Genomic DNA, 13316 nt, shown 5'->3' with positions numbered 1-13316 from the left:
GCCAGGGCTGGACATAAGTTTTTAGTTCCTTTAGGCTGGATCATTTGGTAATTTAGTTTTGTAAGAAACCACCAAACTATCTTCCAAAGTGTTTGTACCATTTTGCATTCCCACCAACCAATGAATGAGAGTTCCTATTGCTCCACAACCTCACCAGCACTTGGTATTGTCAGTGTTTTAGATTTCTGCTCTTCTAAAAGGTGTATAGTGGTATTTCATTATTTTAATTTGTGATTATCTAATGATATATGATGTTGAATATATTTTCATATGCTAATTTGTCATCCGTATTTGCCAAAGTATATCTTCTTTGGTGAGGTGTCTATTCAAATTTTTTTTTACCCAGTTTTTCATTATGTTGTTCATTTTATTACTGTTAAGTTATGAGTTCTTTCTATATTTTGGGTAATGAGTTCTTTATCAGATATGAGTTTTGCAAATATTTTCTACCACTGTGAGACTTATCTTCTCATTCTCTTGACAGTGTCTTTCATCATCAAACATTTTTGCATCTAATTATTTATGTACATATTTTATATTTTTTCTAATTAGAATATAATCTCCATGACAACAGACACTTTGTTTATGCCTGGAAAATAGTACGTGTCAATAAACATGATTAAGGGGAAACAGAGGGTATTAGTCAAAGTATACAAAGTTTCAGTTATATAAGATGAGTAAGTCCTAGAGATCTACTTTATAGTATAGAGCCTATAGTTAACAATACTGTATTGAACACTTAAAAATGTGGTGAGGGTGATCTTATGTTGTGTTCTTATAACCCCTCCCCCCCACAACACACACACACAAAATAATAATAAATAAAGAGGGCAGGTGGAAATTTTCAGAGGTGATATATGTTTATGACATAGATTATGGTCATGGTTTCATGGATGTATACTTATCTCCAAACTCATCGAGTCGCATACATTAAATATGCATGATTTTTTTGTATGTCAATCATACACTAATAAAGTACTTTAAATAGGCAAATAATAGTTGAATTGCTTAGATAAATTTTAGTTGTTTTTATATTTTTCCTTTTTTAAAGTCTAGCTTTCAAACAGCCCTTTGGTTTTGTTTTTTATACAGATAAAAGCAATAAACCTATCTACATATATATATAGAAAGGAAGTTGCATAAACTATATTCCTGTAAATTAGTATTTTACTCAGTTAGCAATTTATTTCTTAGAACAGTGATTATGCACAAATTGTCATATTTCAGAGCATTTCAATTCATTAAACTATAATTAACTGTCTACATAAGGTACTAATTAAAATAATGAAAAAGCAAGCTGTAGAATTGGAGAAGATATTTGCAACTATACATATTTGACAAAGGGCTCATATACAGGATATAAAACAAATTGTTACAAATAAATAATAAAAATTCAGACAACCCAATAGAAAAATGGGCAAAAACCCTAAACAGGTACTTTACTAAAAAGGTACCCAACTTCATTGGCCCTCAAAGAAATGCATATTAGAAGTACAATGTGATAGCTTTGTACTTACTCATCAATATGGCTAAATATGAGATTGGTCATACAAAATGAGGACAAGGATATGGTAAATATTTTATAAAACTGTTTAGTAATTCTACTAAAATGTTTACATACCCTATGACCCAGAAATTTCCATCCCTAGGTATAAACCCTACAGAAATGTGCACATTTGTTCACTCAGAGGTGCATAAGAACATTCAGAGCAGCACTATTTATTATAGCCAAAGTTAGAAACAATGAATGCCCATTAACATGAGTGAATGGTACAGTCATACAATAGAACACTACACTAGAATGGTAGTACAGTATGCAACACCATGGATGAATCAAAAACATAATGATAAGCAAAAGAAACCAGATACTCACCAACAAAACAAAACCCACTAACATAAGATTCTGGATTGTTTCCAATTTTATTTTGCTATTTAAACAACATTGCGATGATTACCTAGTGCATGCCACATTTTGTGGATGTATATTTGCAGGATATTTGGAGAACACATCTCCAAAATTAGAATTTCTACATCAACTTAATTGTATTATTAATAAATGCTATCAAACTGTCCTCCATATGGGTGGTATCAATTTTTACTCTCACAAGAAACAACTACTCCCACTAGAGACTCATTAGCACAATGGGCTATTAAACTTTTAAATCTCTACCTATCAGATAAGGAAAAAATGGATTTCTCTTGTGATGAGTGAGGTTGTGCCTCTTTTCACACATTTGTACCTCCTTTTCTATGAGCTGTTTATATCATTTGTTCATGTTATAATTTTCATTGCTATTCTATTTCCTATTAAATTATAGTTCTTCATGTATTGATTTTTTTTCAGTGAGTTAATAGCAGATATTTCCCAATTTATCATTTGTCTTTTGATTTTGTTTTTTCCCTTGTAGAAATTTTTTATTTTTATGTGTTTGGATTTATCAATCTTTTATTTTATGGATTATAGACTTTGTATCATATTTGAAAAGGTCTTCCCCATTGTGGTGGATAAGTTTAGGTTACCAACTAATTTGTCCATATTCTCATTGTGTATTCTTATGGTTTCATTCTCATGTTTAAGATTTCCTTCATCTAGATTAATTTTAGTAAAAAGTGTGAGGTAGAAAACCAACTAAATTTTCAACTGGGCTTCCCAGTTATTCTAATACCATTCACTGGTCAATCCATTTTTCTCTCACTAATTGGAAATGCCATATTATCAAATACTAAATTTCCGTGTTCATTGAGTGTCTTTCTAGATCAGTGGTTCTCAACCTTTCTAATATCGAGACCCTTAAATACAGTTTCTCATGTTGTGGTGACCCCCAACCATAAAATTATTTTCGTTGCTACTTCATAACTGTAATCTTGCTACTGTTAATGAATCATAATGTAAATATTTGTGTTTTCCGATGGCCTTAGGCGACCCTGCTAGCGGTTCTCAACCTGTGGGTCGCAACCCACAGGTTAAGAACCTCTGCTGTAGAGGTTCTTATATATATATATATACTTCAGAGGCAGTATATATATATATACTTCAGAGGCAGTTGATCTACTCCCAGAAAAAATTTTTATTGGCAATTTTATTGATATACATTACATTCAAGATTAACTTTAAGATAAGTTATTTTATAATTTTTGAATCTAATCAAGAATATGGTCCTGTAGTCCCCCCTTATTCATGGTTTTGCTTTCCATGGTTTCAATTACCTGTGGTCAACCACAGTCCAAAAATATTAAATGAAAAGTTTCCCAAATAAACAATTCATAACTTTTAAATTGCACACTGTTCTGAGTAGTGTGATAAAATCTCTCTAGTCCCACTCCATTCCACCCAGGATCTGAATCATCCCTTTGACCAGCATCTCTGTGCTGCCTGCATTGTCAGCTTGTTAATCACTTAGTAGGCATCTTGGTTATCAGATTGGCTGCCATCAGTATCACAATGCTGGTGTTCAAGTCACCCTTATTTTACTTAATAATGGCCCCAAAGCATAAGAATATCATGCTGGTAATTCGGATCTGCCAAAGAGAAGCCATAAAGAGCTTCCTTTAAGTGAAAAGGTGAAAGTTCTTGGCTTAATAAGGAATTTTGTCATCTCACATCGTCACAAGAAGTGTGGGTACAGTACAATAAAGAATTCTGAGAAAGAGACCACATTTACATGACTTGTATTACAGTATATTATTATAATTATTCTATCTATAATGTTATTAGTGTTAATGTCCTCCTGTGCCTAATTTATAAATTTAAACTTTATCATAAACATGTCTGCATAGAAAAAAAGCATAGTATATATAGGGTTTGGTACTTGTCTGCTATTTCAGGCATCCACTGGGGGTCTTGAAACTTAAATCTCTATCAATCCACTGGGTGGCTACAGTATTTTCCTTTCAAAACCTTTTTTGTATTCCTCAGAGGCATGTGTTTTTTTCTTTGTTTCGATATTAAACACTTTCCTCTTTTATTCCTAGGTACTTTTTTTCTTTTTAAAATGCTATTATAATACTAGAGGCCCGGTGCACGAAATTCGTGCACAGGGGGGGGGGGGCGGTGTCCCTCAGCCCAGCCTGCACCCTTTCCAATTTGGGACCCCTCGAGGGATGTCCGACTGCCCATTTAGGCCCAATCCTATGGGCCTAAATGGGCAGTCGGACATCCCTCTCACAATCCAGGACTGCTGGCTCTCAACTGCTCGCCTGCCTGACTTCCTGATTGCCCCTAACCACTTCTGCCTGCCAGCCTGATCTACCCCTAACCACTCCCCTGACAGCCTGATTGATGACTAACTGCCCTCCCCTGCCAGCCTGATTGCCTCTAACTGCCCTCCCCTTCCAGCCTGATTGCCCCTAACTGCCCTCCCCTGAAGACCTGCTCACCCCCAACTTCCCTCCTCTGCCAGCCTGGTCACCCCTAACTGCCCTCCCCTGCAGGCCTGGTCCCCCCCAACTGCTCTCCCCTGCAGGCCTGGGTTCCCCCCAACTGTCCTTCCCTGCAGGCCCGGTCACCCACAACTTCCCTCCTCTGCCGGCCTGGTCACCCCTAACGGCCCTCCCCTGAAGGCTTGATCACCCCCAACTGCCCTCCCTTGCAGGCCTGGTCCCTCCCAACTTCCCTCCCCTGCTGGCCTGATCGCCCACAACTGCCCTCCCCTGCTGGCCTGATCCCTCCCAACTGCCCTCCCCTGCTGGCCATCTTGTGGCCATCTTGTGTCCACATGGGGGCAGCCATCTTGTGTGTTGGAGTGATGGTCAATTTGCATATTACTCCTTTATTATATAGGATAGAGGCCTGCTACACGGGTGGGGGCCAGCTGGTTTGCCCTGAAGGGTGTCCCAGATCAGGGTGGGAGTTCCCTTGGGGTATGGGGCGGCCTAGGTGAGGGGCCTGTGGTGGTTTGCAGGCTGGCCATGCCCCCGGTGACCCAAGCGGAGGCCCTGGTATCTGGGATTTATTTATCTTCTATAATTGAAACTTTGTAGCCTTGAGTGGAGGGTTGGGCCGGCCAGGGTGTTCAGGAAGCTTGGCTTCCTCCATTGCCAGGGAAACCCAAGCCTCCTGTTCGCTCCGTGGCCACAGCCATCTTGGTTGGGTTAATTTGCATACTCGCTCCTGATTGGCTGGTGGGTGTGGCTTGTTTGTGTAGCAGAGGTACAGTCAATTTGCATATTACTCTTTTATTAGATAGGATAGGGCCTTTTGTCTGAGGATGTTTTAAGTGGTTATAGTTCATATCCATTGTGACTTTTGATTTCTGGATACCAATTTCCTGCCCAGTTACTTCACTCAATTTTTAAATTATTTGTAATATTTTTACTGCATAGTCTTTTACTTTTTTAACTATAAAGGTGTACCTGGAAATAATTATTACTTTATCTCTTCCTTTTCCATTTTTTATAGTAAATTTTTTTTCTCACCTAATTATACTGGCTAATACCTCCAAAACAATATGAAAAAAAATAGTGGTGAGAAGGACATCTGTTAGAATTATTTATTTCTGGTGGTATATTTTCTCTTTTGATCAGTTAATATAGTGAATTATATTTTTAGATATCCTAATACTGAGCTGTCTTTTCTAAAATAATCCTATATGAAGAATCGTATGTGATATTTTTGCATCAATATTAAAATATCGTATGTTTTGGGGGCTGTATTTGGTGGTTATGCTATCAATACTATGATCCTATCTAATAAAAGAGTGGCCACAGAGAGAGCAGGAGGCTTGGGTTTCCCAGGCAATGGAGGAAGCCAAGCTTTCCGCCTGCCCGGGCCTGCCTTGGCCTCCGCTCAAGGCTACAAAGTTTCAGTTATAGAAGATAAATAAATCCCAACAAAAATGGCTGCAGCCATGGAGCGAGCAGGAGGCTTGGCTCCACTCAAGGCTACAAAGTTTCAATTATAAAAGATAAATAAATCCCAGATTCGAGGGCCTCCACTTGGGTCGTGGGGGGGCGTGGCCAGCCTGCAAACCACCACAGGTCCCTCACCCAGGCCACCCCATGCCCCAAGGGAACCCCCACCCTGATCCCAATTAAAAAACCCAATTAAAAAGAAAACAACCCAATTAAAAAACACAGCGAGCAGTTGGGAGCCAGCAGTCCTGGATTGTGAGAGGGATGTCTGACTGCCCGTTTAGGCCCCACCCTACTGGGATCGGGCCTAAACAGGCATTCGGACATCCCTCGAGGGGTCCCAAATTGGAGAGGGTGCAGGCTGGGCTGAGGGACACTCCCCCCCCAATGCATGAATTTTGTGCACTGGGCCTCTAGTAGCTGTATAAAATTAATTTGGAAATTGAAAGTTCTTTTTCTATGCTTAGGAACAGTTTAAATGACATCAGAAAAAGATGCAAAGGCAATTCAATGGAAAAAAATGGACAGAACTTTGCTTGGGGTGGTGAGCACACAATACAGTGTACAGATGATGTGTTGTAGAATTGTACACCTGAAACCTGTATAATTTTGTTAACCAGTATCACCCCAATAAGTTCAATAAAAAGGAAAAAAAGAAAAGGCAGTCTTTTCAACAAATGGTACTGTAAAAAAAAAAAAGGAATTTCAATATGCCAAAAAATGAACACACCATTGATCTCATTGATCAGAACATTTATAAAAAATTAACAAGTAATGAATAATAGAATTAAATGTAAAACTTAACACTATAAACCTTCTAAAAGAGGATAGCAGAACATATTAGTTAACTGGAGTTAGGCAAAGATTTCTTAGAGTCAGTCACAAAAGCATGAACCATGAAAGATTAAAAATGATAAACTGAACTTCATCAAAATTTTAAAACCTCTGCTTTAAAACTTCAAAAGACACTATTAAGCACATGAAAAGAAAAGGCATAGACTGGATTGGAAAAACATTTTAAATCATGTTATCTGGTAAATAACTTGTATCTACAATCCTATATAATAAAAGGCTAATATGCAAATCAACCAAATGATGGAATGAACGACCAGTCTCTGTGATGTGCACTGACCACCAGGGGGCAAATGCTCAACGCAGGATCTGCCCCCTGGTGGTCAGTGTGCTCCCACAGGGAATGCCGCTCAACCAGAAGCCCAGAAGCCAGGCTCAGGGCTGGCGAGAACAGTGGTGGTGGCGGGAGCCTCTCCCACCTCCTCAGCAGTTGGACATCCCCCAAGGGCTCCCAGACTGTGAGAGGGCGCAGGCCAGGCTGAGCGACACCCCCAAGTGCATGAAACTTATGCACTAGGCCTCTAGTATGTATATAAAGAACTTTCAAACTAGTAAGAAAACAACCCAATTAAAAAACAAGGCAAAGATATGAACAAAAAATAAATATAAATGGAAAATAAACACATTAAAAAGATATTCCACAACATTAGTTATGAGGGAAATGCAAAATAAAAGCAGTTAGATACCACTACAAACCTATTAGAATACAGAAACCCTGACAATATCAAGTGCTATAGAGGGTATTCAGCAATTTGGACTCTTAGTCATTGTGGTGGGAAAACAAAATGGTTCAGACACTTTGGAAATGGGTTTGCAGTTTCTTGAAATATTAAACATACCCTTACAGAGACCAGCCATTCTACTAATAGGTATTTACCAAAGAGAAACAAAAACTTATGCTCTCACAAAACCATGTACACATATGTTTATGGCAGATTTATTTATCATCACCAGAACTCTTGACTGTCTTCCCCTTGTGAAAAGGGTTTATTCTTTTATTCCCCCCTACCCCCCAGCTATATGGATTTTGGACTTAAAACAGTAGGAGGGGATTAGGTAGGGCTCCCTGTGCTTCCTGCAGAAGCAGCCACTCCCCTTATCTGGGCCTGTGCCACCAAAGGAAGCTCTCTCCCATCTTGGGTCCTGCTCCTCACCATCGTTTTGTGAAACCAAGTAGAGGTCTGTGGAGAATAGCTTGTCAGGGAGTGTGCACTCCATTTGTATTTACAGTTCCTAGGAAATCTGTCCTCTCATAGTAGCTCATACTTGGCCTCTACCTGCACTCTTTTACCTTCTTGGATGGTTCCTGGTCTCCCTTTCTCCAGGGCTCTACTACAGGTGAGCTAGGGCTCATGTCTGTTTCTCCTTGGATGGGCCTATTTTTATTTGGACTTCTGGACACTTGTTGTCCGGAGATTCTCATCTCTCTATTGGATTAAAGATGTGGCTTATTTGGCTTTTTTTGAGCTGGTAGGGTGGGAGTGACCCACGATCTAACCTCTTACATTCTAGACCAGTGGTCGCCAACCAGTGATCCCCATACCACTGGTGGTCCGTGAGGTCCAAAAGGTTGGCGACTGCTGTTCTAGACAGTAGTGAAACTCTGGCTGCAGTTTTTTTTAATCAATCAAAAAGCGACAGTTGTTTTCAAGAAAGCACTTACGGTTTGTCTTTTTCATTGTTTTTATTTCATACTAGAGGCCCGGTGCATGACATCGTGCATGGGGAGTGGGCCTAAGCCAGCAGTTGGACATCCCCCAAGGGGTCCTTAGCACTGCCACAGAGGTGGGAGAGGCTCCTGCCACCGCCACTGCACTCACCAGCCATGAGCCTGGCTTCTGGCTGAGCGGTGTTCCCCCTGTGGAAGTGCACTGACCACCAGGGGGCAGCTCCTGCATTGAGCATCTGCCCCCTGGTGATTAGTGCGTGTCACAGCAACTAGTCGTTCTGTCGTTTGGTTGATTTGCATACTAGGGTTTTATTATATAGACTAGAGGCCCGATGCACAAAGATTCGTGCAAGAATGGGCCTTCCTTCCCCTGGCTGCCAGCACTGCCTTCGCTCCAGCTGGAGCCGCCTTTCTGCCTTTGCTCTAGCCCAGAGCCGCCTTTCCGCCTTCCCATGCTACCCAGAGGCCCAGAGCAGCTGGGGCGGTGCAGAACGCCTGGTCGTCACTGTGGCAATGATGCAAGCATCCTGCCCCCAGCTGCTCAGTGCCTGTGTATGCAAATTAACCCACCATCTTTGTTGGGTTCATTTGCATACTCATGCCTGATTGGCTGGTGGGCATCGCGAAGGTATGGTCAGTTTGCATCTTTCTCTTTTATTAGTGTAGATAATACAGAGAAAATTTCTTGATTGGAGCATCCATTTTAATACTATCACATTTATATCGCATTTATTTTGAAAATCTTTGAGCTAGAATAACAATTTTCTTGCAATCAAAGCTTTTTTGTACTGTTATATTATTTTACCATTTGAGGGATATGAAAGTATAGAAGAACCCTTTTTAAATGAATAGTCCTTTTTTTATTTGAAATTCAAATACAGGGTAACCATTCACTAAAATAGCAGAGTTTTGCTCAGTATAGGATTTCTGAAATGAACACATAGTTGTGTATTAATGTTAGTCTCAAGAATAAATGATTCCAATTTCAGATTTTTAAAAATCCTCACCCAAGGATTTTTTGTTTTGTTTTGTTTGTTTGTTTGTTTTTTAGAGAGAGAGAAAGGGAGAGAGAGAGGGTGAAACATCAATGTGAGAGAGAAACATCTAAGAGTTGCCTCCCATACACGCCCCAACTGGGTACCAAACCTGCAACCTAGATATATGCCCTGACCAGAAATCGAACCCGAAACCTTTTGGTGTACAGGGAGACACTCCAACCAACTGAACCACCCAGCCAGGGCAGATTTTTTTTTTTAAGTACCAAAATAATAACTTCTTCCTTTGGCCAGTCCTGACTCAGACGGTTTCCTTCATTCTCTCCCATTGGCTTTACAGCTCTCTAAGTTGCCACCTCTGATGAAGTATATCCAATGAGGCTTCCCTCCCTTCCTGCCTCTTTCAGTTCTGCCTTCAAACCCCTTTCCTCTCTAGCCAGTTAGGTGTTTTTTTTCTCCTTTCTCTTCATTCCCAATCCTGACAATCACATTCAAGTTCATCCCTGAGCCCTTGCATCTTCATTTTGTGCTATTGCTTTCTAGAGCGTCTGGTGTCTTTCAGAGTTTAATTCTTGCCAACATGCCAGTCACCATTTCATCCCACGCTGTGACAAAGTTTTATTGAGTTATTTTTCTTCGCTTCTGCTTTTATTCGTTCCTTTGCTCCCCACCCTTCCTCTTTGTACCATTTCTACTTAGGTCCTATTCAAGTTCTCTTTACATCATTACTCATCTTAAATATGAAGACTTTTCCATACCAGCTATTTGCCAGAGTTTCCCATAAGGAAAGTTCCCAGGCTGTTTCCCAGGCTTGTATGAATTCCCCTACGAGGCAAGTTTGGGTCCGAGAGTTCTTTTGCCCTTTCTCCTCCCTAGCCAACTGAGACTGGCACTGCTAGGCTGCTCATGAGTTTCTCTCCTTCGCCTCACTTCACTGACAGTTTGCATCTTTCAGATATAGCTTGTTTATACAATCCTTTCCCTGCTTCTTGAGAGCTTGAGGCTTAACCTGACTCAGGAAAGCCCTGCCATGACTATGCATACCCATTCTCTATGTTTTAAACAAAGGTGTGATATAGGGTGTGCCATCTACTTTGGAGAAATGGCCTCTGGCAGTTTTGTCTGAGGCCCGCAACATCAGAATCCTCTCTTGGTATCTTTCTACTTTAATGACTTTGGCATTATTTTCCAATATATCATAATTGGAGATTTCAGTGGTTCTCCAATTTAATTGAAAATGGATTGGTGTTTTTCAGTTTCCTATTATCCTATTGCTTCTAGGTGATTTTCTACACTTTAAAGCTAGAATTTCTCTTTTCCTTTTCTTGCTCCACCCTGGAATTGTCTTTTTAATACAACTTGTTCTATGTAACGATCCCAGTATATGTAATATCTTTCATGTTGAGTCACCAATTAGATTATGTTACCAATTAGATCATGACCAGGATCCCCAAATTGTCCTACTGAAGCTGTTTTATGATCAGAGATTTCATTGTTAACCAAGTTTTTGCCTCTTAGCTTTTGATTGGAATGTTCTTAGATTTGATCAACTGTGAGTAATACCAACAATATATATACATATATATATATATATATATACATATATATATATATATATGTATATACACATATATATGTATATATGTATATATATATATATATATATACATATATATATATATATATATATATAATATGCTAATTAGCCGGGCGTCATGACTGCTCAGGAGGAGGCTGCCTCATGGCCACTCAGGAAGAGCTGCATGTGCAGATGGGCGGGAGGGGATTGCGTGCCACCCCCAGCCCCAGCAGACATTGGGAGGCTGGGGCTTGGGGGGGGGGGGGGGGCAGAGTGGAGACACAACATCCGGAGAGGCTGGGGCTGGGCGTGGGCTGGAGTGGAGACACAACACACAAGAGCGCCTGCCCCCACATCAGGCGACACAATGTGGCAGCGGGCGCTGCGCGGGTCCCGGCCTGCTCACGCAATTTCAATCGCGCGCTGGGCCTCTAGTGCATAGATATAGTTATATAACAATAATAACAATGAAACAAAATTTAGTTGCAGATGAAGTGACTAAGGATGTGATAGTGACTCTTAATAAGTTTTGAGTGGATATATAAATGAAGGAATGGATATGATTTTATGAGAAAATTAGCATTGGAGTGGATTGCCTTCAGAGCCAAATGAATCAGCTAGCCAATGGGCAATGTATTTGAGCAGTAACTAGTTACTCAGTAACTGATTCCACAAAAATGTTTTCTAAAATATATAATGGAGGAGACTGGTGCAGCACACAAGAAGGAGATGAGGGTGCAGCTGCTGTCTGGGTGAAGAATGCCGTCTAACTTCCCTCTCTCCTGTAAGCAATCACCACGGCCATCTCATAGCAGTCTCCTTCAGTCATTGCCGGGGCAACCTCACCTGCCTCCGCACTTCTGATCTCTGTGCTCCAGCCGCACTTTTCTGCTCTCAGTTCCTCCGATTAGCCAAACTCTTGTCTTGTCACCTTTGCCCAACCAACTCTTCCTCTGCTTCCTCTGATCAACTTCCGTTCCTGTCTTAAAGATGCCTCTTCCATGAAGCCTGCCCTGAGTGCACCAAAGAACTTTTTCTTACCTTGTCAGTCTGCCTTGAAAAATGACTACATCCTTCAATCCAGTGCAAGTTTCCTAAGACTCATTTCTCTTGATATATGTTTATTTAGTCTTAGTTGATCTGGTTACTTTAAAATGTTTTTGAGGAAGTGTTAGATTCCAGAAATAGTGCCATGAGTGATAAGTGTCATGGGTAAAATAAAGATAAAAGAAAGGTCAGAAACCATATAGAATAGGTGGAAATAATGATACCTTGTGTGAAATAATTCCTGAGAGTAAATTATTTAACTTTGCTTCTGTACACCACTAGGCACAGAGTCTTACACCAACTGAACATTAATTAATAAGCGTTTAAGTTGCCCATCTAATAGCAGCTAACTCATCAGTACAGATGGCTACATGTTGTGAAATCCCCTTCTGGTGTAGTGGCTTGAATTTTGTATCTTTAAATTTCTCATCTAGAACTGCTCCTGAGACAAAGGTGAGAGAGCTGTGGTAAAAGCGTGGCCTCGGCAAGGTTACCCAGGGCTGCCAGGTCCTGAACTCCCCACACCAGGCTGGCAGGTGCAGCGTGGGGGCTGCAGGGCTTCCTTTCCGCCTCCTGCTGGCCTACCTGTGGGACAACCTGTGCTCTCCAAGTTGCGTCACCTTGCTTCTCACCTCTAATGTAATGGTTTTTCTACATTTCTTATCAGAACCATCATGGGAGCAGTGCCTTTTCTTTTATCTGCCACTTTTAAGTATTTGAAAAGATTCAATGCAGTTATTTCCCCCTCTTAGTCTGCCCTCTGCTCCCCCTGTTTCCTCTCACACATGCTTTGTTCCTACCACTGTTTGCTGTTCCCTTCCCAGTAGGTGATCCATCCAGAAAAAGGCAGCCAGGATGCCACCTGCACAGGTGTGTCACGTGTGGGAAGCTGAAACCCTCTAAACTGACCCTTTGTCCACTTGCAGCATATGACAGATGTGATAAAGGGTGTTTATAAAGATAAAAAGAAAACTATTTAAACTTATTTTGAATCTCCCTGCCTCTGAGCTGGGGTGCTTCCTGGTAATAGGAGGGCCCTTTCTAAGCTAAATGCCCTCAACAGTTGAAGATGCAAGTTCAGAGACAGAGAAGTTGGGGCATAGTTACATTGCTCTACATGATAAGGGGGTGAGAGTAAATGAGATGGGAATAGAGGAATCTAGGGGGAAGGAGACAGGGATGACTGACACCAGACCCTGTGATGTATGGGGGACAAGAGAGAGAGAAGAGAGGATATGATCCCTCAACCCCCAGCCCTCCTCTCACAGAGATACATGCAAAGGGGATTTTTCCAGGGAAATACCATGTATTATACTGCCATGTT

This window comes from Eptesicus fuscus, chromosome 18 (genome assembly GCF_027574615.1).
Source record: "Eptesicus fuscus isolate TK198812 chromosome 18, DD_ASM_mEF_20220401, whole genome shotgun sequence".
NCBI lineage: Eukaryota > Metazoa > Chordata > Mammalia > Chiroptera > Vespertilionidae > Eptesicus > Eptesicus fuscus.
This window is presented reverse-complemented; position numbering follows the sequence as displayed.